General features: G+C 40.1%; 1 long non-coding RNA gene across 1 annotated transcript; it reads left to right on the forward strand.

The window, feature by feature from the left end:
* On the forward strand, nt 1-26428 carry LOC110343056. Its single transcript, XR_002385251.2, has 3 exons — nt 1-438; nt 24102-24192; nt 26014-26428. It is a non-coding gene; the product is annotated as an uncharacterized LOC110343056 (long non-coding RNA).
* The last annotated feature ends 882 nt before the right edge of the window (nt 26429-27310 follow it).

Genomic DNA, 27310 nt, shown 5'->3' on the forward strand with positions numbered 1-27310 from the left:
CTAACCTTCTTAAAAGCCAGGTTTTGCATCAGTGTCCCGCAAGTATACAGAGTCCATAGAATGTATGGCAGTTTTATGAGAGATTTATTAGGTTGACTTACATACCCGTAGATTGGATAGCCTCATAATAGGTACCTGCAGTCTGGTGAAAGGGGAAAACAATATTTTCTCAGTCTAAAGCTGCAAGACATAGAATAAGAGGGACACGTTATACAACCCCATTCTGAGACTGAAGACCCAGATCCCTTGGTAAGTCACTGGTAGTGTGAGTCCGTGTCTAAAGGCTGAGGAATCAGAGTCTGGTGGCTGGAGGATATCAACAGCAACATCTGCACCTGCTCAAGAAGAGCCCAGCCTGTGCCCATGTGGGAGCTCTGCTCACGGCTTTTCATTCGAACAGGGCTCTCAGCCTATTGGTTGCTGCCATCCATATTCAGGGTAAGTCTTCCCTTTAGGTCACTGAGGTCAAGGTAATTGTTCTGTATCTAAAGGAATTTACCCATCTCCAGCAGGAACTTCATGGTGCTGGCATCCTCATTCTTCACTGCCTGCTAGGTAGATGGCAATCTCCACAGGCAGGTAGGAGTACAAAAACTGCTTTGTACTTGACAATAAATTTGTACCCCTTTCAGTGTCTCCACTGAGATCTATATGGCCATGGGGTGCTGCGATGAGGTGCAGAGTCTACCCAGTTTCAGTCTGATAGGAACTCTGCAGAAAGACCTCCAGCAGGTCCAGACAGAACTTCAGCAACTTCTGGAAGTAGAGCATTGTTTATGGCATCCAATAATGCCTGGATTCTGATAATCAGTGGATCTATGTTGTTCATCTATAACAAGGAAGGAAGCCTGGAGCCGTTCCATGTATCAGCCTGCAGTCACAGTCCACGGAAGACTCTCATCATACTATTTCATTGGCTTTACCAGCTGTAGTTGGTTTTCTATTTTTACTTTTTGGGGATCTGCCATCCAGATCCCAAATAAATACATGGAGACTTATTCTAACTTATGAATGCCTGGACCTTATCTTGGCTTGTTTCTAGCCAGCTTTCCCAACTTAAATTATGCTGTTTCTTCTTAACTATGTTTTACCTCTGGGCTTTTACTATATATCTTTCTTTCCTTCTTACTCCATGGCTGGCTGTGTGGTTGGCTCCTGGCACCCTCCTATCCTCGTTTTCTTGCTCTTTCCTCTTCTATCAAGTTTAGATTTTTTCCTCCTATTTATACTCTCTCCCTGGCAACCCCACCTGTTTCTCTCTCCTGACGAGTTATTGGCCATTCAGCTCTTTATTAGACCATCAGGTGTTTTAGACAGGCACAGTAACACAGCTTTACAGAGTTAAACAAATGCAATGTAAAAGAATGCAACACATCTTTGTATTATTAAACTAATATTCTACAACAATTTGCTGCCTATAGCACTGTACTCTAGGACAGTGCCATAAACTTCTATTGATCTTCAATCTAGAACTCCTGACTTCTTTTAGCAAGGTAATAGCATCTTCTGTCTCTGGGTGTCCTAGCTCATCTTTAATCAGCACCTTGACCATCTAAGAAAAGTGCTTGATGAAAGTCTGCCATTCATGGATCCAAACATCCAATTTATAGTTTCTGTTCATTCAGAGAGAGGAGCAACATGTACTGTTCCTGGATGTAGGTTTTAAAGAGGAGACACTGAATGGCTTTTAGAGATGCCATCTCAGGGATGGAATGGGAACATGTTTGAGGCATTCTAGGGGCAGATACCTGAGTGACTTGTTATACAACAAACTCAAGACCTTTGATATCCAAAAGGATGGTTGAATTTGATATGGAATGATGTGGACAGTAAGAGATGTTCTGAGGCTGAGGAAGCCACATAGACAAGTGGGCACAATGGGTTCTATGTAGTTGTAAAACCGAAGGAATATGACTTGCATCATCATATGAGGTGGTCCATTTAGGATGCACAGAGGACAGCTCAGTCTCTGTCTTGAAGATTTCCTCCGGGCAGAGTTTGCAGACTTAGGATAACAAACATATATAATTATATTCCTGAATCTAGGTACAGGAGATACTGTTTCTTCAGGGACTCTGAAAGTTAAATGGGCAACTCAGTCTCAGCGTGAAAGTACCATTAAAAGAGCTGGGAAGTTCTCTAACATTTCTTAAATGCCTTGAGCTAGGTTCATGGCCTTTATATTCCTAAAACTGAAACTTGAAAGAGAGAAAGAATGAATGAGTGAATTGTCCCCAAGGTTTGGGTTCAGAGGAGAGGCTGAAATCTTTGCAAGTAATTAGTAGAAATTTTCTTATGACACACCGAGTTTATGCATACATACTGACTGTTTACAAAATAGGTTCTTAATTCCTCCACAGAATAGAAGACTATCCACTTAAGCTAAAAGTACACAGATTTATATACTGAGATAAAGTAATTGGCCTGTCAGAGAAGGAAGAAAATTGTGCAAATGTTATGACCCTAAGAACATTTTGTCTAAAACAAGGCATCTGTTTTTCATTTGTCTTTTGTTTGAAATTGGCAGCAAATGAGTATTCATTTAGAAAATTATCCTCAATGAGTCTCAGGGCATCCTTCTCTTTTGCATTTCCACTTATTTTTGTAAGAAAATATTTTTAAATTTCTATTTTCATCTGCTCTGTGTGTATTTTGCCTAGTTGCCGGCAGGTAAAAGTGAGTATCAGAGGACTAAGAACGTACTTAAGAAAGTATGTAGAGATAAACATGAAGAACATTTTTGGTTGTATGTGGACACTGTCTTTCTGTCTTTCTGGAAGGGACACTTGGTTTCTCACAAACCATCCTCACTGTGTATATCAACTGCTGCTTGATATATAGCAGCATGGGTTAAGTCGTTTCTTGTTTGATTTTTTTTTCCTTGAAGACATTAGTCCTGAGTGGGCTGGTATTCTCTATGTAGTACAGGCTGGCTGATCAAATTTCATGCGCACACAGGAAGTGAAGAGATTGAGCAGGAAATGGGGTGAGTCTATAAGCCACCAAATCCTGCTCCCCAGTAATATACTTCCTTTAGAAAGGTTATACCTCCTCAGGGCTACATAACCTCCCACCCCAGCATCACCACTAAAGGGGGACCCAATGTTCAAATACATGAGAGACATTTCTCATTAAAACCGCATATGTTCTCTTTCCCTTTCATGCCCCTCCCTCAGCCATAGGTAATGGTCAGCCAATACCTCCCTCTCATCTTCTCTTTTATCCAAGTCACTTGCCAAATCAGAGGCTGATATGCAGGCTGCTTGTTTTATGCTTCTTTCTTATTGTAATTTCCCCCCATGAAACACAGTTGCAAATCTTATATATAATACTGACTACACAACTGCAATGAGAGATTGCTCCACAGTTTTGTCCAATGCTTACTACTCCCAGGGACTGCCATGAATTCTCTAGTCCTTTAACCATTTTCAGGGTGTCCCCATATTCATGCACGGGCCCTCTACTCATCAAGGAAGCATGACACTTGTCTTAGTGTTTTTTCCCCGTTGCTGTGATAAAATACTAAGACAACTTAAGGGAGCAAAGGTCTATTTCATCTCCTGGCTCGGGGTACAGTCCATTATGGTGGGAAAGTTAAGGCAACAATTGCTTGAAGCAACTGGTCCCATTATATCGGCACTCAGAAGAACCAATCAGTGAATGTATTCATACCAGCATTCATTGTGCCCCTTCATTTTATTCAATCCAACATCATAGACAGGGAGTCGTATACGTTTTCCTCGTTCACTTAACCAAGATAATCTCTCACAAGCATCTAGAGGCCCATCTCCCCGGTGATTCTATAGTCTGCCAAATTAAGGCCAACTATTGTACTACTCCATACAACAAAGAGGAATGTGATATCTTGCTTGGACAAATAAAGCCTGACCGAAAGTGAAAGAGTGGAGCTTGCCACTAGCTAACCATAAAGGTCTGGAGGTCTGTACAGACAGACAGGAAGTGAGATAGCTGGGGTGGAAACAGGATATAATCAGGGAGAACCATAACTCTTGCCTGCTGAGACGCTTAGGAGCTAAGGAGTGGCTGTGGCGTGTTCCTGCTTCTCCGTGATCTCTTAGTATTCTACAGAGATATATTCCAAATGGATAGGTAGTCTTCAAAACCTTTCAAAGATCTACCGACATTTAAAATGGTTTTTCATGACAATGAGACACAATGCTCCTGGCAACACCAATTATGAAGTAACTCATTATGGAGTTTGCCGTTAATGGGGCAAAAATGGCCTATTGGACAAAGAACTGCCCTCGGCTCAACTGCTGACAGTAAGCACGCTGTCCAAACTGGACAAGCAGGTTACAAAGGAAAGTGACTGCTGAACTTCCCAAGAGACAGGATGGTCCTTCAGGGTTCCTGCTTCACAGAAGAAAGCAACTGACAAACTTTGCCAATACAAGACAGAACAGATCTTCAAATTTCCTACTTCATTAAAATGTCTGCTAGACACATTGACATATGGGGTGAAGATGGATGCCCCAATGTTACAGAGAAACTTTGGGAGACTATCCAAGCAGCGAGATGTCTCTGTCAGTTCTCGAGTTTATTTATTATCCTTCTTGGGTCTTTGATGGAGTTAAAGATAGATACTTATGGTTATGGTTTTCCTTTCTTATGATAAAAGATAAGTTACATATAAAACTTTAGACTCACAAAGATAGGATAGATGATAGAATATTTTCTTTAAATTTTGCCAAATGTTAGTGGACTAAATATTATTAACTATACTTGCTTGACAACTGTTCTGTTGTATAAAATTTTACTATGTTAAAGTTAAAACTTTCCTTTTTATTTAGACAGAAAAGAGGAAATGATGGGAGATGTCCTTCTATATACTGTGAATATGTTTCTATTATTGGTTGATGAATAAAGCTGTTTCAGCCAATGGACAGGCAGAATATAGCCAGGAAGGAAGTTTAGGTTGGGCTACTACACTAGGAGACTTCTGGGAGGAAGATCATAGAGAGTGAGTCAAAAGAGAAATGCCATGTAGTTGCCAAGGAAGGAAGAGACCCAGGCATCACTGGTAAGCCTAGACCACATGGAAATACACAGATTAATAGATATGGGTTAATATTTAAGAGAGAGCTAGCCAATAAGAAGCCTGAGCCATAGGCTCAGTTTATAATTAAGATAAGCCTCTGTGTGTTTATTTGGGATTGAACTGCTGCAGGACTGGGTGGGACAGAAACCTCTGCCTACAGAGGAAGATGCCCACTTTGGGATACTCTCTAAGGATATTTTGTTACAGACAGATTAGCCTTGGTTACATGTACTGTCATCCATCTCAGGGAGTACATAACCACAACTACAGCAAGTAGATGCACTATCCCATACCACATAGGAAAGGTATTTGTAGGGAAAAGGGACCAGTTAAAGAAACACACCCTGAGCAGAGCCAAAGAAACACACTTTGGCCCTGCAACCACAACCAAAGAAATGTACCCTGACCCTAAAACCAGTGCCAAAGGAACACACTTTGTCCCTGGAATCAGAGTCAGTGAAAGAAATGTACCCTGGCCCTAAAATTGGAGCCAAAAGGCTAAAAAGGACCAGAGAAAGAAACACACTTTGGCTCTGAAACCAGAGCCAAATCTGACCCTAATCCTGTGTAAAAAAGTAACCAATCCCGGAGCAGAGCTCTAGCCAATCTGAGCTCAGCACTGAAATCGGACCAATCCCTACTCTGGAAAAACTTCCCCAATCCCTATATAAACCCTGTGTATGTTCAGCTTGGCTGGTCCAGCTGCCTTCCAATAAACCCTTTTGGATGAGCTTCGGGTGAAGGTGAAGATCTTCTTTTGCGGCGGCAACAGAGCAGAGGCGACACTGGGCAGAGCAGAGCAGAGCAAGCAGAGGCGACCCTGGGCAGAGCAGAGCAGAGCAGAGCGAGCAGCGCTGTAACACTTGCCTGGGAAACCTTCCTTGGCAGAGCAGAGTTGTTACACTCTGCTCCCGGCTCCCTGCTCTCCGCTCTCCGCTCTCCAGGAGCAGAGCTGAACTGTAGCAACTTCACCCAAGAAACCTCCTGCGGAGCAAAACTGCTACACTAGGCGAACATCCCCAGCTGGAAGACCCTGTCCTGCTGGAGCGGAGCTGACACACCGGAGAAGCCTTTCTCTGAGGCAAGGCTGTAAGCTGCCAAGCTTACTGCAACCTGTGATGGTCCTTGGCTCCCGAGCTCCAGGATACCTTTCTACCTGAGCTGTGTAACACTCAGTATCCTTGGCTCCCGAGCTCCAGGATACTTTTCCACCTGAGCTGTGTAACACTGAGTATTCTGTGACTCCCGAGTGCCAGAATACCATATCTGACCCACTCCTGTTCCATCCTGTCCTGACCCATCCCGACGAAACGCTTACAGTATTCATATTGGAATTGCTTCCATAGATGCTTTCCCCTCACATATATCAGTCTGAGACTCCTGGGTGCCCTTTGCAGGGGTCTGAAACCAATCTACCCAGCTAGTCCTTGGTTCTGTTGGTCCTTGTTTGGATGCCAAATGTATTATGTGACTTTTCCTGGGGGAAACCAGAATAAATGTCTCCTGTGCAGAATGGACTGCAGTGGTGGTAGAAATAATAATTCAACCAAAGTTTAGTTTTGTGAACCAGTAAATTAAGTAGGGTTATTTACAGGAGTAAAAAATGAGGTATTACAGAAACATAGGTAAATCAAAGGCAGCTGCCTCACTGGAAAGCTCATGTCATCATGGCTGACAACTCAGAAAGTCTGCATGCTTATAGCTCTTGCATGACTTTAGGCAATGTTGTTGGTTAGTGAGTCTTTCCTCAGCATCTGTTACTGCTTATACAACCTTGGGTAGGACCCTTGTGAATCATGTTTCAGGAACTTCCTGAGACTTGTGAGCTGTTTACTTTCTGAACTTTGTGAGTTTTGCTTATTTCCTGAAACTTAATGATGGAATGTTTCAATTTGGAGGCAATTGCTACACAATGGCTGTTTTGAACTATTCAGAACAGATTCAAATGAAGATAGAGTTAGTATAGTCTCTCTGTTGCTGTCTCTGTTACTCCTCATAATTTTCTTTCTTTCCAAAGTCTGGCTACTTTGACTAAGACTGTCCATAATTTGTCTTTCAAATGAATTGAACTTAATGGTCAAAAATTGTAGGTGAAAGGCTCATTATATGTTGTTATATGCTTATGTACTAATCTTGTGTGGATTCTAAGGATGTGGTCTCTGTATGGAGACCAACTATTTATGTGTAATTAATGTATTTGCATAGTACTTAAGTAATGGTTCAAAAGATAATTGTGTGAATATGGAGAAAGTTCCTAGAAAAAAGTTGCTGAGATAATTCATTAGATATCTATTATAGGTGTGTTAGGGTCCTGGAGAAATCCCACAAAAGACCACCATCCATGCTTGCAATCAGCAAGAGTATTTATTACTCCAGCATGCTGGGACCTGCCATCCAGATTTGAGTTATAATATCTACTGACTTCCTACCACTTTTGTCCCACGGTAATAGCCTGAATTATTATATTCTGAAGACTATCTGTTCAATAATAACTAAAAATTAGACTAATGCAAAGCTCCTCACTTTCAGATATTGAAAGTTTAGGTCATAATCAATTCTGAGTGAAGTCCTCATGTCTGAAGACACATTAAAAAAAGTTAGTTCACTACGTGTGTTATTATGAAAGCTAAATATCATCAGCACCCCAGTTTATTTATTTATTTATGTGTGTGTGTGTGTGTGTGTGTGTGTGTACATTTGTGCACATGTGAAGGCTAGCACTGTGTTTCTTCTTCAATTTTCCGAGACTGGGATTCTCACTGAACCTGGAGCTCATTGATTTGTCTAGACTGGATGCCAGCAAGATACCACTGTCTTCAGATGTTTGTGTGGGTTCTGGGGATCCACATGTAGGTCGTCATGTGTATATAGAAAGCCATCACTCCAGACACACAGTCCAGGTTTTAATAATCTGTTCATATGTAAAATTATTTTGTGGATTATATGAAGTTTCTGTATAGTGATAGAGGAAACAAATATGTTTTTTTTTTCCTAATGGCACCGATGAAATGACATTTTCTTAGACTAAGACTAGATTACTGTTAGTTGGCCTGTTGCTGTTTCAGACCTATAAACCACTGGATGTCTTTGTTCAAAAATTTGTCTAAAAATGGACAAATTGAACATAAGCAATTTTAAATGGTCAAGAAACATATAGAATTATTCTCATAAATAATCATAGAAATGAAAATGAAGGTTATCTTTCATGATTTTAGATGGGTAAACTGTGAAGCAATTTACCCGGGTATAAACTGGTATAACAAATTTAGAGAGTAATAATGTAACAACTACTAAATTGAAATGTGCATTCCTCATGAATTGCCAAATTGATTGCTAGGTGTGTACTTCAGAGAAAGTTTTATACACAGACATGTGGACAAGGACGCTTATTATATCATTACTTATAATTAAAAACATTCAAAATAAACTTGAGCAGGGAGATGAATTATTATTTCATACTCTCAGTGTCTCTCTCTGTTTCTCTACGGCTCTAGTTATATGTATGTATGTGTGCATATTTACATATGTATGTGCATATAGGATGGTTAATCTCAGGTGTCAATTTATTTAGGTCACGGTACACGGTACACATACTTAGCTCAACACTTCACTTGATGTTTCTTGGAAGCTGTTTATGAAATGAGGTTACTATTTAAGTTATTAAAGTTAGCATGGTGACTAAAGCAGATGGCTCTCCATAATGTGGGTGGGCCTTATGTTACATATTTAAAGGTCACGAGAGAACAATGACTGACCTCCTTGGGGGGAAGAAGTAACTCTGCCTGTGGATTGGCTTTGCTGTCCCTGAAAGCATTGGACTTGCTGTCCTTCCCCATAGCATGAGTCAACTAACTCCGTCAAGGTCTCTCCCTGCTCCCACAAGCATCTGTGCGCACACAGACACACTTTTCTTACTCCATAATTCCACCATTGCTTTCGCTTTCATTTTACTTGTAATGACTTTCCTGCTTCTCAAACTCCATAAACATTGCCCTGCCTCAGGACTGCCACACAAGCCATCCTCTCTTGCTCAAACATGATTCTCTCAGATAAGCGCTTCGTTCACACTTGCAGCTCACTCACACCCTTTCTCAAATTGAATATCAAATATAATGGAAACTGGCCAGTACTGAGTGCTCCCTTATCTATCACTAGTCTGTGTGCTTGTGTCCTCCCAAAATTCATGTTGAAATTTGAGCTCCCAAAGTAATGGCATTAGGAGATGCAGCCCCTGGGAGGGGGTTACTGTTACGCCCAAATTGTGAACCCACAAATCACCAAGAGTCCCATTTCGGTGCAACAGCAAAGAGTCTTTTATTGTAGTTGTTTAACAAGCTAACCCCATTATCTTCGGCCTTTCATCCACCCACTGCAGCAGATGGCAGGAGAAAAGACCCAGAGAAACAACAAGGCAGGGACCTTATAGGGCAGCGTAAGGGGAGTGTCTAGGGTACACAATAGTATCACGATTGGTGAGCTTCCAGGCTTGGACGACCTGCCCTGTGCTGATTGGTCAACTGGTTGTTATGGCCCAAAGGCCCTCCCAGGGCAGTTGCTATGCTCTGCACATCACTGTTGGGGCCTTACCTGTGAAGCACACTCAGAGCCGTAAAGCACAGCCCTGGGGGCTTCTGACCAACTAGTGACCAGGACAGGAGCAGCAAGGTCATTTAAGCACATGTTAGCCTGTCATAGCTGCTAAAACAGGGGTGGAGGGAGGGGGCATTGGTCCCTTCGGTTACATCTTTAAAAATTATTTCATTCATTCATTAATTGATGTGTGCATGAGTTCTAATTGGTCTTAAAAATAAAAGCCTGGAGACAGATATTGGGGTAAACACTGAAAGATCATAGAGACAAAGGAAGAAGCCATAGCCACCTCTTCAGTCGAAAAGGGGCTGAGCTCCTGTATCTGCCCTGCCTTATTACTTCCCGTCTGTCTGTACAGACCTCCAGACCTCTATGGTTAATTAGTGCCTAGCTCCACCCTCTGATCTCCAGGCAAGCTTTATTTGTTAGAGCACAAACAAAATATCACCACATGTGTGTATCTGAGTGTATGCGCCTATGTGTGCACATCTGTGATAGAAAAGGCATCATAAAATAGCATCTTCCATCTCTCTGCCTGTTCCTCTGAGGTACTGGTGCCTCCTTCTTCTCCTCCCCTCCCTTCCTCTCTCCCTCTCTGCCCCCTCCCCTCCCCCTCTCCCCACAGAGTCTCTCATGTAGTTCTGCCTGGCTATGCCATTGTGTTGTTCCTGTAACTAGAATAGTACCTCTATAAACCTGGCAAAACATGTTCTATTTTTTCCATTAAAAAAGCAGATTAAAGAGCAAAAACAACCTCCAACAAATTCTTGTATTATTTTAAAAAGTATTTTTAAATTAAATTTTCCTTTTTGAAGTTCAGATACCACAGCTAGTGTTCCAGTAGAATTCCAATTTCGTGATTCATAGGTAAGGGTAATAAAACCCACACCTAAGTATATGTATGAAAGAAAAACAGTAAGACTATGAGCCACTGATGGTAATTGTCATCCTTTATATAAGCCTTGAGTCACCTAATCACTGGACCATTTAATGTGAGAAAAATTTCATTTGCTATGGTAACTGGTATCTGTATTCAAGGGACCCAATAAGAAATCACTGAGATGGCTGTTCCATGGTATGGTTAAGGGAAAGGCTTTAATTGTGAAAAAAAAAGGGAGAAACTATCCAGAGGCATCTGGAAGAATGCAGAACAGAGAGAAAGAGAAGCAGATTGGGCATGGCCAGAGCTGTCTATAAGAGAAGGGAGGCTAGCAAGAGTTGGAGCAGGGATAGAGGATGGCAAGAGAGGGAAGAGTGAGAAAATAGCCAGTGTAGGCGTGTGTGTGTGTGCGTGTGTGTGTGCATGTGTACATGTACATGTGTGTGTGCATTTGTACATGTAGTGTGTGCGTGTGTGTATGTGCATGTGTACATGTACATGTGTGTGTGCATGTGTACATGTACATGTGTGTGTGTGCATGTGTACATGTAGTGTGTGTGCTATAAGACAGTGGAGATCTGAGGTGGGAAGTACCAGGCTTTGAAGTGTTTAACAGGTACCCGTGATACCCAGAGAGGGAGCTGAGGCCAGCATAGGCTTCCATATGCAACCACAGGTAGCCATATGTCCCTTCTGCCAGATGTAAGGAAAATGACTCCTTTTTTTTGCAGATAGGAACCCATTTCACAAGTTCCTGAGGCATACTGGCTTTTATCCAGAAATCCTTTTGTAGTTGACTTGAGTCCATTTCTGGATATCTGGACTGCCATTTGCCTAGCAGTAACCACTTGAAACTTAAGTGACCAGCCCCCACCCACTCCATTTTAGCAGCCATGACAGGCTAGCATGTGCTTACATGACCTTGCTGCTCCTATCCTGGTCACTAGGAGGTCAAATTCCCTCCTCGTGGAAAGGAACCAATCAGAAGTTAGCTGTGTTTTACAGTGTGCTTTATGGACAAGTGCACAACAGTGATGTGCAGAGCATAGCAACCGCACTGGGAGGGTCTATGGGCCATAACAACCAGTTGACCAATTAACACCAGCCAGGTCATCCAAGCCTGGAAGCACACCAATCCTGAGACTGTTTCATACCCCTAGACACTCGCCTTATGCTGCCATTTAAGATCCCCACCTCCAGGTTGCCCAGGGTCTTTCTCCAGCCATCCACTGCAGTGAATGGATGAAGGACCAGAACTAATGGGATTAGCTTGTTAAACAACTACAATAAAAGACACTTTGCTTTTGCATCGAAATGGGCCTCTTGGTGATTTTGGGGTTCAGAATTTGGGCACAACAAGACTATTTAAAAACCTGTTCATTCTATAAACAGGAATGCAAGAAACAGAAGTGGTTTAAAGTCTTTTAATCAGTGAAAACTTGTCTTATTGTATACTTCTCTTGTAAGTCAATCAGTGAAGATTTTCTTCCCAAGATTGGCAAATCTGGAATGGATTGAATTCACCATAATTTATTTGTCAACATTCTACTGGATGTTAGCCAATATCCACTGGTCTTATCTAAGTAATCTACCTTCTAGAGTTAGCATCAACCTAATTCTGTTCGTAGAATTTGGAATTCCACCCCTCTCTGAATCCATGTCACGAAAGGACCCCATATGAGATAATTTCTCCAACCTGCTTAAAAATTGTGCTGTATCAGTTTGGTTATCCTTTACTTAGGACATTGATAAATTTAACTCTTTTTTTCTTCAGTCATGACGTGATGCTTTTTTATCTTTTGGGAAGCTAGTGTTAATTCAGGTCTTTAGCAATTAGTGTAGGTTATAGATGTTCTGAAGCATAAAGCCTGATGGAAATTGCCAGCTTTAGCCTCTGGTTACTTAGGGGAAGTAACCTAAGACTGTTTAGTATTTTTGAGTCTGTTTGTAAGGACTGGGGAACAATTTTAGTGTGTCCTAAATCGAACTTGTGACATCGGTTGAACATTTAGTTATTCCTAATATTTTTTATATAGATGAAGTATTTTGCAGCTAAAATTTAATTTCAAAATTTCATCTTTCAACAATGAAAATGAATAGAAAGGAAATGAGCTTTGGAGTCAGAAATAATTGAGTTTAATTCTTAGTTTGGCACTTACCAGCTCTGTGACCTTGGGCAAATCACTGAAGCTTTAAAAATTAAGTTCTAATTTATAAAACTCTTTAATGAAGCTCAGAGAATTATGGAAAAGACCTTGCATAGAGCATAGATGCTGAATGAATTCTATTCTTGCTTCCTGTATTCCACCAAGCTTTTCTTTTTGGATGATATTGAAAAGTTAATTGATAACTCCCTTTGACCACATTACAGAGTGTGACTCTGTTAGTCTTTTATATAAAAAAGCCATTCCTTTGACCCACTGTGGACTATTTTTTACATGTCTTTGGCTCTCAGTGTGAACAACTAGATGTAAGATTATTTAAAACTCAGCCTTTAAACATGCAGTAAAGTTACAGAATTTTGAGCTGAGAAGATTCATGGGATTAAACAATCTGCCTATATATTCATGAATTTTGGACATTTTATCCTGTAGAAAGCTTATACTCTATTTACTTGATCTGTGATAGGGTCAGTATGTTATTTTGGATGAGAAACTTAGCTGTTTTGAGACATTTGAAGGCAATGCAGACCAAAGATGTATCAAACTCTCCTGAAGACTATATCAACATTAAAGAGAGCAATTGAAATATACCAAGGGCAATAGGCCTAATCTACTGTGGGTAGTTCCATCCCTGGACTGATGAGGCCTGGGCTGTATAAGAAAATAGCTGAGTAAGCCATTGGGCACAAGCCAGTGAGCAACATTTCCTCATGGTTCTTGCTTCAGTTCCTGCCTCTTGCTTCCTGTCTTGAGTTCCTACCCTGGTTTTCCTCCAGGAAAGAGTGTAACTTATAAGTTAAATGAATCCTTTACTCCCCTGAGTTGCTTATGGTCAAAGCATTTATCACAGCAACAGAAAGAAAATTAGAACAGGATGCATGACCATTACCAAATTGATACACCTGGATGATTTTCAGTGCAATCTTGGGAGCTATTTTTCAGAAGGATTTTTTCTAGTTGTCTGAGTCAGTTGAGGCTGCAACAATAAATCAGAATCCACTGGGCATTAAAAGCAGTAGAATTACTTTCTAGAAAGAGGATGTCTGAGATCAGAATTTCTGCAGGGCAAGGCTCAAACTGAGGCCTCCTTCTGCATAGGCGACTGTCAGCTTCCCATTGTGTACTCACAGTTGCACAGGTATGTCCAGAGGCGGGCTTCTGTCTTTCTGGGGATTATAAATCTGGTTCAGTTGACAATGAAGATTAACCACCACACCACATAGTGTCCTCGTTACTATTCATGTTTTATAATGTCTCCTACAGGTTTTTCTTTTCTTTTTTTTCCCGGTTGTTATGTGGCTTATGCAAAATGTGTTAAGAGTTATACATTCCCATTTATCCTGAAAACAGTTTAGCTTCAAATACAAAAACTGGTAATCTTTCTTCTCCTCTTTGTATGTCAGATTATTGACATTATAATTTATATATTTCTTCACCATGTGCTCATTACCCAAAGTATTAGGATTATGGGTACTTAAAATGCATTTGTTTTAAACTTCCTACTAGAGTAAAAATTGTCTTTGAATCAGACATTACATTATTTAAAAGTTCGAATTTGACCATATTGTGATGTCTTCTGGGTTAATGATTGTCCACTCATTTAACTTCATAGTACTTCCTCTAGCCTGCCCGCCTGCCTTCCTTCATTCCTTTTTTTCTTGTTTGTAGCCCTGGTTGATCTAGAGGATACTATGTAGAGCAGGCTGGCCTCAAGTCTGCAAGCGGTCTTCTTGCTTCCGCCTCCTGGGTTCTGGTAGGAAAGGCATGCATCACCACACTTGACCTTTCACCATTTTTGTAAGGCAGACCTAATGGTTGTTTTGTGTAAGAGTTGGTGCTAGCTGCTTTCTTTCCTGGTCATTTGCCTCCTGGCCACCACGAAGTGAGCCTTGGTGTATCACTCACTGCCAGCCCCCATGCAGGGCCTCACCATAGGCATAGAGCAATGGGTTCACATGACTTTGGGCTCAAACCCCTGAACTTTTTAGTTGTTGGCCTCAGATGTTTTGCCATGGGAATGAAATCAGTGTACTGGCTGCTGTGAGTCCTGCACCTCATTTTGTTTCTGCCTATTTCCAGGGAATGTACGTCTGCTGATTTTTCTAGTATTCACTGTTAGGTAAGACATAAAAGGGAATCCTAGAAAGTTCTAAGAAACACTATGGCATCTGGATACATTCATCTACTGCCATGGTACACTACAAGGCCTGGGTATGAAAAAAAAAGTAAGTTATTTCATTCATAGTTTTAAATGCTAAAGGTTTAGGACTGATAGTTGACCTCAGGTTAGGGAATCATGATGGGTGACACCATGTGTGAAAAATTTCATGGAGTGAGAGAAATTGTTTGAAGATAGATAGAGTGATAGGTAGATAGAGAGATAGATAGAGTGATAGACAGATAGATAGGTAGATGACAGATAGGTAAGTAGATGGACTGACAGATGTAGACAATGGCGAGAAGAGTGAGGAGGGACTAGTATTCCCCTTTCTTACAGTTTTCTCCTACAGAACCCAAGGTCCCTGAAGAGCAATGCTGACCTCCACTAGGGCACCGTCCCCAGTGGCCTCACTGTGCTTTATGAGGCTCTACTTCTCCCAGTGTCCACCACTTCCTAGCATTGCTGCATGAGGACAGAGCTTCCAAGATGTGAGCTTTTGTCAGATACACTTAAGTCATGCCAGTGATATAAAGTTTATATGTAAACGTGTTGAAGTGAAATAGTAAGTTAATTTATTTCAGACAAAAAGCAAAGAAACTACTTAGGGGTATTCAAAATGCAAGCTGTGAAGATTTGTCTCTCTGTGACTTAGCTTTTCCATGGTTTTATATGTGCTTTCATCCAAGCTGCTACAGCTTTTGCAGGTCCCTATACTACCTACGAGTCTCCCTGCAGCTTCAGCTTTTCCCGTCTGCACCCAGCCATCACCTCTCCTTCCAGTCTTCTGTCCTTGCAAGTCTCTGTAGCCATATGTTCTTTCATAATGAGAGGATCTTGTCTGCTTCCCAGAACTAGATGAAATGTTTTGTAGAGTCGGAACCACGAAGGTCTCTATCACTGTCCTGAAACAACATGACAACAATAGCACCTCATATACAGTCACTTTATTTTTTACAATGCCCATTGTACTTTTGTTTCATATTGGACTTGCAATCAACTAAAATTCTCAAGTTTGTTTTTTTAATAAGAATTGATGTCAAGTTGAGTTTTTTAAGACTCAAGTACAATTGACTAAAAAAAACCCAAACAAACAAGTTATAAAAACATCAAACTTTGTTAAGTTTGTTAAATTTTACTTTCATTTCTGCTTACCAGTGATTCAGCCTATTTAGATATTTTTGGATTTTTATTTTCTCTTTTGATTTATCATCTATTTCCTAGCACTATGCTGAAAGTTAAAAATGCTTACTATGATTTCATACAAGTAATTGCCTTAGAAAAAAAATAAGCAGAAAAAAGCCAAAGGCTGAACTTTTCTGTTTCTCATTAAAAGGTCCCTCTGAGCTCACATCAAACCTTTGAACAAGGTAAAAAAATCCCTTTATATTTACAGATGTAAAAAAACAACAGCTCAGTTCTAATGTGTTTGTCTTTGTAAGTAGTTTGACATTTCTCTCTTACCACTTTTAATATTGTTTATTTTCTTTGTGTTTTTACATCATGACTATAATACCCCGTTGGAAGACTTTTTTGTGGTCATGTCTACATAATGTTCTAAGTAATTCTGTGCTCAACTCAACCACTTATTGGAAACTGGTCATCTAGAAGTATATATCTATAAACAATTACTTAATTTTCAGTCTTTAAGCATTTGTTCTTGTTTGTCATGACTTTGCAAACTTTATAACTAGGTGGTATCTGTTAACATTCTAAAATTCGACTTCTAACAAAGGACCCCGAATAATATTTTTAAGATGCTAGGATATCACCCACAGGACAAACAAAACAAACCAATGCCTGACCTAACAGTTATTCATTCTATATCTCTTAATTGCTTAACACTGGCTATAAAGGATTTTTTGGCACTGACTCCTTGAAGTCTGTCACATGCACCCACATACACATGAGTTTAAATCAGATGGAATAGTATCTAATCTTGACAATGAAGAACAATCTAGATAAAAACTAGATGATTATCAATGATGCCTTCAGAGATATTGTTTATAGATAATGGAAGGAGCTGCCAAAATCAGAATGAAGACACACCTTGGATGGTAGTACTTGTCTGTAATCCAGCACTTGGGATATTGACAGGAGGATGATGAGTTTGAGGCAAACCTGGGCTTCACAGGAAAACTTTCTATCTTAGTTAGGACTTCTATTGCTGTGAAGAGACACCATGATTATGGCAACTCTTATAAAGGGAGACATTTAATTGGGGTGGCTCACTTGCAGTTCAGAGGTTCAATCCATTATCATCATTGTGGGATATAGTGGCATGCACGCAGACATGAAGAGACTTACATCTTGCTGGTAATAGGAAGTGGTCTCAGATACTGGGAGAGTGGTATCTTGAGCATTTTATGAGACCTCAAAGCCCATCTCCAGAGTGACATACTTCTTCCAACAAAACCATACCTCTAAATAGTGCCACTCCCTTTAGGGGACATTTTCTTTCAAAGCATCACGTTTGCCTCAAACCAACAACAGGAAAGAGTTGTTTACACTAGCCCTTCTGAAAGTAACTAAAGCCAAGAGTTATGGAGAAATGGATTTTGTGCCCAGTTGCTTGAAACTAACTGAATGTGCTCTCTTTGGTTCCTACTTTTATTCTATTATACTTTTTTAGACAGAGACATTCTACCTCAGGATTGAGATGTTCAAACAGAGGGGGAAATATAACCATTTCAGATGTTCCCCAGAGACCTTGTGCCCCTTTCTTTGGCTATTAGAGATTGAGGTGTTATGCCCAAGACATTGCTGAGAGAAGGAAAGGATAAGGTCCCAAGTACAGCTAGAGGGGAGCTTGTATCAAGGAGAAATGTTTCCAACTGGTCACATGACCTTGTGGGAGATTGGAGCTGAGACAGTGCTGGTGGGTAGGACCACAATGTGCTGCTTATTCATGCACACCTCTTACCTTCTGTGTAAACCTTCATAGTGGGGTCCTCAACACTGACTTGGTGGGTTACCAGATCTCTTTGTCTCTCTCCTTCTAGAAGGTGTCAGCGTGAAAACAGCTTTCACCCCAAAGCGTATACAATATAGTTTACTCTGGAGCTGGTTATCAGGGACCATCGTCCTGGAACACAGATTCAGGCTTATCAAAATACTATGTGGCAGCATGGTGACAGCTTTATAGATGGAGTTTTCCTGTCCCAGAAGCCACTTCCAAATAGCAGACACAGAGGTTTAACATTACTTATAAATGCTCAGAGGATAGCTCAGGCTTGTTACTAGCTAACTCTTACACTTAAATTAAGCCATGTTTCTTATTTACCCTCTGTCACGTGACTCAAGGCTTGTTATCTCATTTTCTACATGTCCTGCCCTCTCGGTGGCTGGCTGACATCTCTCCTGACTCTGTCCTTCTTCCTCCCAGAGTCCTATGTGTCTGACTGTCTTACCTATACTTCCTGTCTGACTACCAGCCTGTCACCTTTTTATTAACCAATGAGAGTAACACATATTCATAGTGCAACGAAGGGTTATTCCACAGCACAGTTTCATGACATTTTTGTAGTTACGAAAGCAAGTCATAGACAGGACACTGTAGGATCACATTGTTAGAAACTGCAGGAAAGCAGGGTACACATGAGCAGGGCACCTCTGCTGTAGGTTTCAGATTCTGTGTGATTTTTAAAAATTTGGTAGAAGTTGGGATGCTAAAAGGATAATTTGTAATGTTGCGCTTGTGGCTAAAGGAGCTCTGTTTTATGTTAGGTATCTGTCTTGGTATCCACCAGCTATTTGTCTATGACTCTGTTCCCTGGAAGATAAGTTCCCAATAACCCTGATTCAGTGACCTCCACCGAAAAATACAGATATGACTGTCTACTTGTCATGATATGCTTTTTCTGTTTCTTGCTTGTGCAGATTCTCAAAGATTGTTTTGCATTGCCTTAATCACTTAGCTTGACAGAACACAACAGTTTTTGCTTGATTGCATAGATAAGGAAGGTCTTTGTGTGGTTTTCCCCTTTAAAAGTCCTTCTCCATACCCCTCCTACCCAGCAATCTCAAATTTGTCTCAGAGATTGCTCGTCCTGCTAGCAGCTAATCAATAAATCTTTTAATTATAATTGGATTGAGCCTCTGTTCTTTACCCAGGGGTCACAATCTACATAATGTTGTCTTTAGATACAGCAAGAGGGACCCATTCTTTTGGAATTGCTATGGATTTAATTTTGTTTCCTCCAGATACACGCTGAATATATAACCTGCACATCTCAAATGGCTAATGTGTGGGCAGAGGCTTTAAAGAGGCAGTTAAGGTTAAAATGGGGTCAGCGTGGTAGGCTTTACTCCAGTATGACCTGTGCCCTTATAAGGGCTTTAGATATGGAAAATAAATAGCCATGTGTGAACAATTGAGAAAGCAGCCATCAGCTTGTCAAGAAAAAAAGGACTCAGAAGTAAACAACTGTGACAACACTGTCCTGCATTTCCAGTCTCTAGAGTTGTGAGAAAGTAAACTTCTGTGACTTAAGCTACTTAGTTGATGGTAATTTGTTATGGTAGTCCTAGCAAACTAACATATGTGCCATACTCCGTACTGGCCTTCCTACCGTTGGTCCTTGTCAGAGAGTAGGGGTTTGCAAGATCAAAGGACTTGTTCAATTCAGTGCTTATGTGCTATTGGTGCTTATATCAGTCTGTCAATTATACTCCTTTTTGGACTGTAATAAAATGATCATGAGTCCACAGGGTTTGATATGGCCTTTTGGTCAGTCCTATTGAGGGCAGATCTGTCCATCAATGGGTACACCTCTATCTACATCTATAGTTTTATGGGTCCCACCCACAAGTGCTATGTATGAGACAAGGATGGACCAAGGATAGAAAAGACAGTAATTGGACAAAGGTGAATGTAGGCAGGAAAAGGGGCACAGTTATCTCAGGGTCTCAGTGTTTTGGTGTGGAACTCTGATGAGCCAGAGAGCTCTGAAGTTCATGCATCCTCCTAGATCCTAGTGGAGCCATGATCTCCAGGCAGTAGGGTAGAACTGGCTTTAGAGCAAAGGTCCTCAACCTTCCTAATGCTATAAAATTATTTTGTTGCTACTTCATAACTGTAATTTTGCTACTGTTGTGATCATAATGTAAATATCTGATATGCAGGATATCTGTCATGACCCACACAGGTTGAGAACCAATGCTTTAGAGGCTCATAAGCTTGATTTATAATTTGTAAGTTCTTAATTATATATTTTCTTTATAGGCCTTTATTTATTTATTTATTTATTTATTTTTATTCCAAGTTCTATATGTGTTAGGGGTGGCTCTGGTCATTGTAAATTTCTCTTATATGTAGGAAGAGACATTAGGACTGCATCGCTAGCCGTTTTGGGCATGGCTAGAGGCGCATATGGATGTGGTAATCAAATTCGGTAAACTGTGCCGCTAACCACGCCCACTTTGGGCGTGATTAGAGATGCATACAGATGTGGTAATGAAAGGGAGGTGAACTACACCTCTAGCCATGCTCACTTTGGCATGTACAGAGGAGTTAATAAAAGGCGCTGAAGGAGAGATGCACTCTCTCTTTTCAGCTTTTGGTTCTGTGGCGAAAGCTGCTGAGTCACCTTGGTTGCCCGTTTTCTCTTGTAAGTTATTTCTATAATAAACAGTTACCTATACCCTCAACAAGTGTGCCGTTTATCGTTATAGCAACACTCATAATATTCTTATTTTTGGAACTAGAAGAAGTATACACAAGCTGGGTCTATAGCTTTTATCTATAGTATGATAAATTAATTGATTCCATCTTAGCCTACTTCAAGTTTGAGAATTGTTACGAGTTTGGACAGGGATACAGGGACAGGAAGGAATCCAGGGTTTCCACCTGGGAAAGGAAACACTGATTACATATGCAGGCCTCTGGGGTCAGACAACTTTGGGTAGTTCATATCAACATTTTGGGACATAATTGTGTCAGTGCATATTCTTAAAGAAGTAGGCACTAAGACAAAGATAGATGTGTGAGAAATTTGTTGCTGTATTGCTTACTTCTCTAGTAGCTGTGACCAAATACCTGATAAAAGCAACTTGAGAAATGGGGGGTTTATTTTGGCTCAGAGTTCACGTGGCAGCATACCCTAACGGGAGGGAAATCACGGCAGGAGAAAAGTGAGGTAGCTTGTCAGTCGGGAGTCAGAAAGTGAACAGAGAATGAGGCAGGGCTATCCAATTTCGAGGCTTCCCTAAGTGACTTTCTTCCTCCAGTGAGGTTCGACCTTCCACAGTTTCTCAACCTCCCCATACAGTCCCACTCATTTGGGACCAGGTGTTCAAACACTTGAGCCTATGAAGGACGTTTCAGGTTCGAACCACAATAACTGGTAACAAAGGCTCAGAAAGGAAAAAAAAAAACGGGGCAGAAGGGGAGCAGAGGGAAAAGACGTGGGGGGTTCTGCAATTCCAGGAAGGGACTATGGAGAAAGGAAGGAGCAGGAAAAGATCTCAGAAAATCCTGACCAGCTCTATGAGGTGTTCTCATAGCGGAATCTCCTTCTGTAGAAAGGACCAGACTTGGGTACCCCCATTCCATGTGGTGGCAGCTGGTCACTGCCTAGACGCTGCAGAGGTGGCGTAGCTGGAGAACACCCGCAAAGTCCATTCCACATACGAAGTTCTACATCACTGCTACACTGGGTGCAAGCGCAATTCATTTCTCCCCCCCAGAAAAGGCTGGGTTTTTATTCAAGTAACTGCAACTAGGAACCCAGAGGTTTGAGTAACATTATTTTTTAAACTTGATTTCTGAAAATGCTAGTTGATTTAAATAGAACCTCCCTCCTTAGCAATTTATCTAAACAACAACTTCACTTTTATTGTGTAAAATGCTTATGGTTGATGTTGAATTACAATTGAATGTTTAATTCAATAAACATCTATTAAAGTGAAGAACAAGTGTCTGTTGCTGCCAAATGTTTGTAAGGTGTAAATGGTAAGTGAACAAGAATGTTGTCACTTTTAGAAAAATCTTCCTTCAGATCCTTGGCCTGGGTTGAAAGGCTAGGGAAGAAAGAGATCAAAGAATAACAGGAAGTCTCGTGGTTAAGGATAGCCAGTACTGGGTTTGGGTGCTCTGCTCCTTTTGAATGGTGGGCTCTGTGGGTGCTCCAGGGACATTAAACACCCTGATTTTGTTGCTTCAGTAGTCGTTAGAGCAGTAGCCTCAAGCTTCAGTGTGCATGCAGATCACCTAGGAGTTGTGTTAAAATGAGATTCCATTATTTGTTAAGAGTTTGAAGGCCTAGTGCTAACTCTGGTTTGTCAGGTGCTTTATGTTTTGTGCCAATGCAGGATGAGAACATTCTGAAGCTCACTTCCATTTATTTACTTAAAATGTGAATAATCAATATACATAAATAGCTGCATTTATCTCTCCCTGGTGCACAGTTCAACCTTTTGGTTGATTATGAAGCATTAAATTGTCTTGTTTGGATGCCTTGGGAACAACTGGATACCATCAATGATTAGGGAGTCTAGTCTAGTCCAGTGTGTGTGTTGTCCTTTATAAGGAATTTTAGACAGTCATACAAAGTGTGTCACTCCCCTGTATGATTTATATTTATATATTAAAATGCATTTTTCTGACGTTCAAAGCATTGACATTTTGTGGGTATCTTTTCTTTCATTATAAGCCCTTCCTGAATGCTGAGATGACTGCTAAATGAATCATGATTTCATTTCCACAGACCTTTTTTTTTAAAGTTCCACAGACTTCTTTTCAGCCTCCACTATTTTATATTTTACCAGAGAATAAAAGGAAATTAAACATGAACCACAGTGCACTTCACCAAAGTACATGCTACTGTTACGGACTGAGAGAATAAATACCCACACCAATGTCTCTGGGCAGAGCCTGTCTAGAGACTTTGGTTAATTTGATTTCACATAGTCTCTCTCTGCCAAATCAGATTTAGTTGTTTTTGTTTTTTTGCTGTTAGAAAGCATTGTTTCTACCATAACAGGTTCCTTACTAGATAAATATTTGATAGTAGAAAAATGAGCAATTGCAGGGAACAGTTAATACTTGGCAAGTAGATGGGTGAGTGTCAATTGCCCAGGAGAAAATGGTTGCATATAATGTAGTATACTCACTTGTGGAGGCAGGAACTGCTAATGTTCTCTATCTGGAGATTCCATTATTGCATTTAGGGAGACATCTTTTAGGTCTGTGATACCTTTCTTCCTCTATATTGGATTTCATGTGGATTTATTACCTGAAATTCCTACTTAAAATGGACTACTAGTAGCTTATGGTATGATCCGAAGAACTTCTTCAAGAAATATGTGAACACATAAACATGTATAACTTTTACAATATTCTTTTGGGGAATTTATAGGACACTAAGAATAAGAATGGCTGAGGTTAAGATGAAAAAGATATACAAAGAAGATTCAGGGGAAAGAAAATTATATTGCAGATGAGATAAGCTGAAAACAGAGAAGGAAAAATAATAAGGTTTAATTGGCTCAGTGTTTAGATTGTTGATTGGGACATGCCTACTTTTAGACAATTTCTTTGGTAGTTCTAAAAAAGACTTACTCAAGATAAACTAACTGTAAAGATAAAAGCAAGAGGAAAGTTGATCATATGCACCAAGACAAGTCATATAAAAAGGAATCAATCACATTTAGAAAATTTATCTTTGAGATGTAAAATGGGGCAAGTGAAAAGATATATACAAAACTTTCAGTTTTTGCCAACAGTTTCAGTGGTATTTACAATGGTGGAATATGCAGCTGAGCATGTTAAATGTGGATTTTTACTCTAAAAATCTCTACTATGCAATCATGAAAAATAACTTGGTGTGTCAACACTTCTCAAATATTAATGTACATGTTACTCAGTGGTATCTTGGTAAATATTTAATGATTGGTTCTTGGAAACAAGCTTGAAATTCAATGTTTGATTATTTCTATGACATCAACACTTTACCATAGATAGTTCCATTTCCCAGTGTAATGCTACTGAAGACAAAGTTAGGAAGAAATGCTTACAATTGACCCTTTTCAGATGTCAACCAGTGCTGGAACATTATAAATCATGGGGGTGGGGTTGTCTTGCTTAAATGAATTTTAATTCATTGGGTCTGAGATGAAACTTGAGAATTTTTATGTCTCAGGTCTGCTGTGGCTGCTCTGGGTACAACTGGAGCAAGACTTGCATATATCTGATGAAAAGGGGAAAATGCACTTCCATATATATATTTCTCTTTGTGTTTTCTGATGTTACAGAATTCTAAGAGCTTTGGAGGAAGCTGTCAACTCTCTTCTGCTATTTTTAAAAGTATACAGTTGAGTTAAGCTACTCTCTCTGGTATACAAGGTAAGTCAGGCACTGTGAAATGATGCAATAATGTTGGTAAACAATTCATCAATCCTTTGTAAAAGACCAGACTTTGCTTAACTTATGAACAAGCAATTCCATTCCTAGATATTTGCCTTCTACCCCAAAAGCACAGTAAAAGTTTAAAATGAATATTTTATATCACTTTTTTCTTCCTTTGTTCCTTCCTCTCTTTTTCCCTCCTCCCATTTTCCCTCTCATCAGATACAGGGGAAACCAGGCTTCTCTCTTGGGGTTCTTAGTCTCATTAATAAAAGAATTGAAGAATGGACTCACAAAGAAGCTCAAGGGTAATTTTACTAGAGCTTAAAAAACCCTCAGGATTGGCAAGATGTAAGTTTTAGCATCTGCTTGGAGAAGGAGAATGGAGGAGAGAAGAGAGTAAAAAAGCCACATTGTGCAGGCTAGAGTGGAGGTCAGACATGGCCATCACGCAGTCACATGGTGGGGAGCATGGCTTTAGAGAAGGAGTAAGAAGCCCCAAATACTGAAGTCCAGGCTGTTAAAGGAAAGCATGCCTGAACACAGTGGTAGAAAGAAGCGATGAGAAGTCACACTTTTCTGAACAATTGATAAAAGGCACAGACGTTTGAAGCTGCATGGCAGAAAAACACAGGATCTCATTAAGCTGCTCATTCTTCTGCTTCTCTTTAGCATGGCTTAGGGTGAGTCTGCCTCCTCAGGGAATGCCATTTGGCTAAGTGTTTAATCTGACCTAACTGAAATGTTAGGTCACTCAGGCCAGAGATTCTATTCTCTTGACTAAAAAGATTTTTTCCACTTTAATACATTCATTTATTCATTTCCCCTTAATTACTAGTTGAGACTGGGAGAAGAAATGGCAGCCCTTGATTTCAGCTTTTAGAGAGGGGGAACACACAAAGAATAAAGAAACACAATGTATTATAGGAATTCTGATAAGGACAAATGCTAGGACAAGAAATAAATAAAAGCAGAGTAAAGGAATAGAGTTCGATGGAGCAGTTGACTGTGTCAGATTGGAGTAATCAGTAAATGTATCTTTGAGAAGAGTTCTCATAAAGGGAGAGAAAGGAAAGACCAAAGAGTATTCCAGAGATTACCAAAGGCAATAACGTGGAGGGGAATGTTATTGGTTCATTTGAGACACAGCAGAAGGTCAATGAAGATGAAGTGGAGAGAGGAGATAGAGAAATAGTTGGAGTGAAATATGAGAACATAAAGGGTAAGATAATTGAAAGTATAGGAAATATTAAGGAAGCTGAAGAAAAGACTCAGTGGTTAAGGAAATATTAAGGATTGTGTTTCAGTTAATATGGGACACTTAAGTATCCTACTTAAGGGAATGATGTGTGACTTATATCTTATAAATGTCATTCAATATTTATACAGAACAAACCAATGATAGCATAAATAAAATAAAAAACTAGCTGGGTTGCAACTGAAGAATTTTAGTAAAACATAATGGTAGGTCATAGTAGATGGTGATAATTTTGTTTGGAAAGTGTAACTTTTTTATTTAATTATTTTATTTTATGTGTATGAATATTTTGCCTGCATATGTGTACCACATATGTGTAGTGTTTGTAGAGGTCATAAGAGGATGTCAGGGCCACTGGAACTGGACTTACAGGTAATTGTTTGTTACAGTGTTTTCTGCCTGGTTTTGTAGCTGTCTCAGAGCTCCAAATAAACACACAAGACTTATATTAATTATGAAACTGTTGACCGTTGGCTTTGGTTTCTTATTAGCTAAATCTGACTTAATTACTAAACTATAACTACTAATCCATGTGTTTTCACATGGTCTTGGCTTACCAGACCTGCGACTCCTTTGCCTGCCACATCGTGACTGCTCAACATCTCCACAGAGAAGAGAAGAGAAGAGAAGAGAAGAGAGAGATTTCTTGTTTGTCCCTGCTAATATGCCGATTCTGCCCAGCTACATCACTTCTGGGGGCACATGACGACTCCTCTCTGCCTACACTTCCCAGAATCCTCCTTGTTTTCTAGTCCTACCTATCCTCCTTCCTGGTCAATCAGTGCTTTATTCACCAACCAATAAGACAAGCATACACACAGAAGAACATTCCCCATCAGTTGTTAGCTACTACATGGGTGCTGGGAACTGAATCCAGTTCCTCTGCAAGAACAACAAATGCTCTCAACTCCTGAGCCAGTTCTCCAACTCTGAATGGCATGTGCTTGGTTGGTAGATTCACAAGCCTTCATTATAGATTGAAAATATGCTGTGAAATAAAAAGAAAAATCAGTGGTGATTTTGTTTTTGTCTTGGGGTAGGTAAACGTATCATTTATAGAGGTAGGAGAGTTTGAGGAGGAAAACTGTTATTGTGTTATGGAACAGAACCAATAGAATATACCCCCCCATACCCAACCACACAAGAATAAAGGGGAATTATATGACTGACTTATGCAATAGGGGCTGGCTCATCCAACAATGGCTGTGTGCAGCAAGGCAGTCAGAGAACCTGGTAGCTGCTGAGTTCAAGAAATTGGATACCTCAACACTCCCAACCCAGTGCTGAAAGCCTAGAAGTTACTGGTGTTGAATCTATTTTAAAAGCCAAATATATTGGCACCTGATGTCAGAGAATGATGGCAGAAGCTATCAACACACTCAGAGATGTATATTGGCTTCCTCCACTTACCTTCTGCTATTATCTCTATTAACTTCTTTTGATGCTGCTGACTGATTGGATGGGTGTAATGTGTAGCCTTCCTGCCAGCCGCTTGGGTCCTGTTGTACGTATGGATACCTAAAAAAGAGGATAGCTACCCAAAGGACCATCAAACAAAAAAAAACCTAATGTTTGATATCAATGTCTAATTCTCTTAATTTCGTTCTTATTATATCTATTTCCTTTTACTTCCTAATACTCTTTTGGTCCCAATTCACTTAAACTAAAGCTGGCTTTGGAGTTGAATTTGGCTCTCCTCTTCTAAATCCAAGCATGTTAAAATAAAATTCAAAATGTCTGTATTATATCAAGGAGCCAATTGATGTAAGACAGAAGAAAACAAAATCTAGGGACTGTCATCTGTTTACACTCGGTTCTTTCTCTGAAAGTCTAATTTTCCTCACATTTACCATCTTC

Source organism: Mesocricetus auratus, unplaced genomic scaffold (genome assembly GCF_017639785.1).
Source record: "Mesocricetus auratus isolate SY011 unplaced genomic scaffold, BCM_Maur_2.0 Super-Scaffold_100009, whole genome shotgun sequence".
Lineage (NCBI taxonomy): Eukaryota > Metazoa > Chordata > Mammalia > Rodentia > Cricetidae > Mesocricetus > Mesocricetus auratus.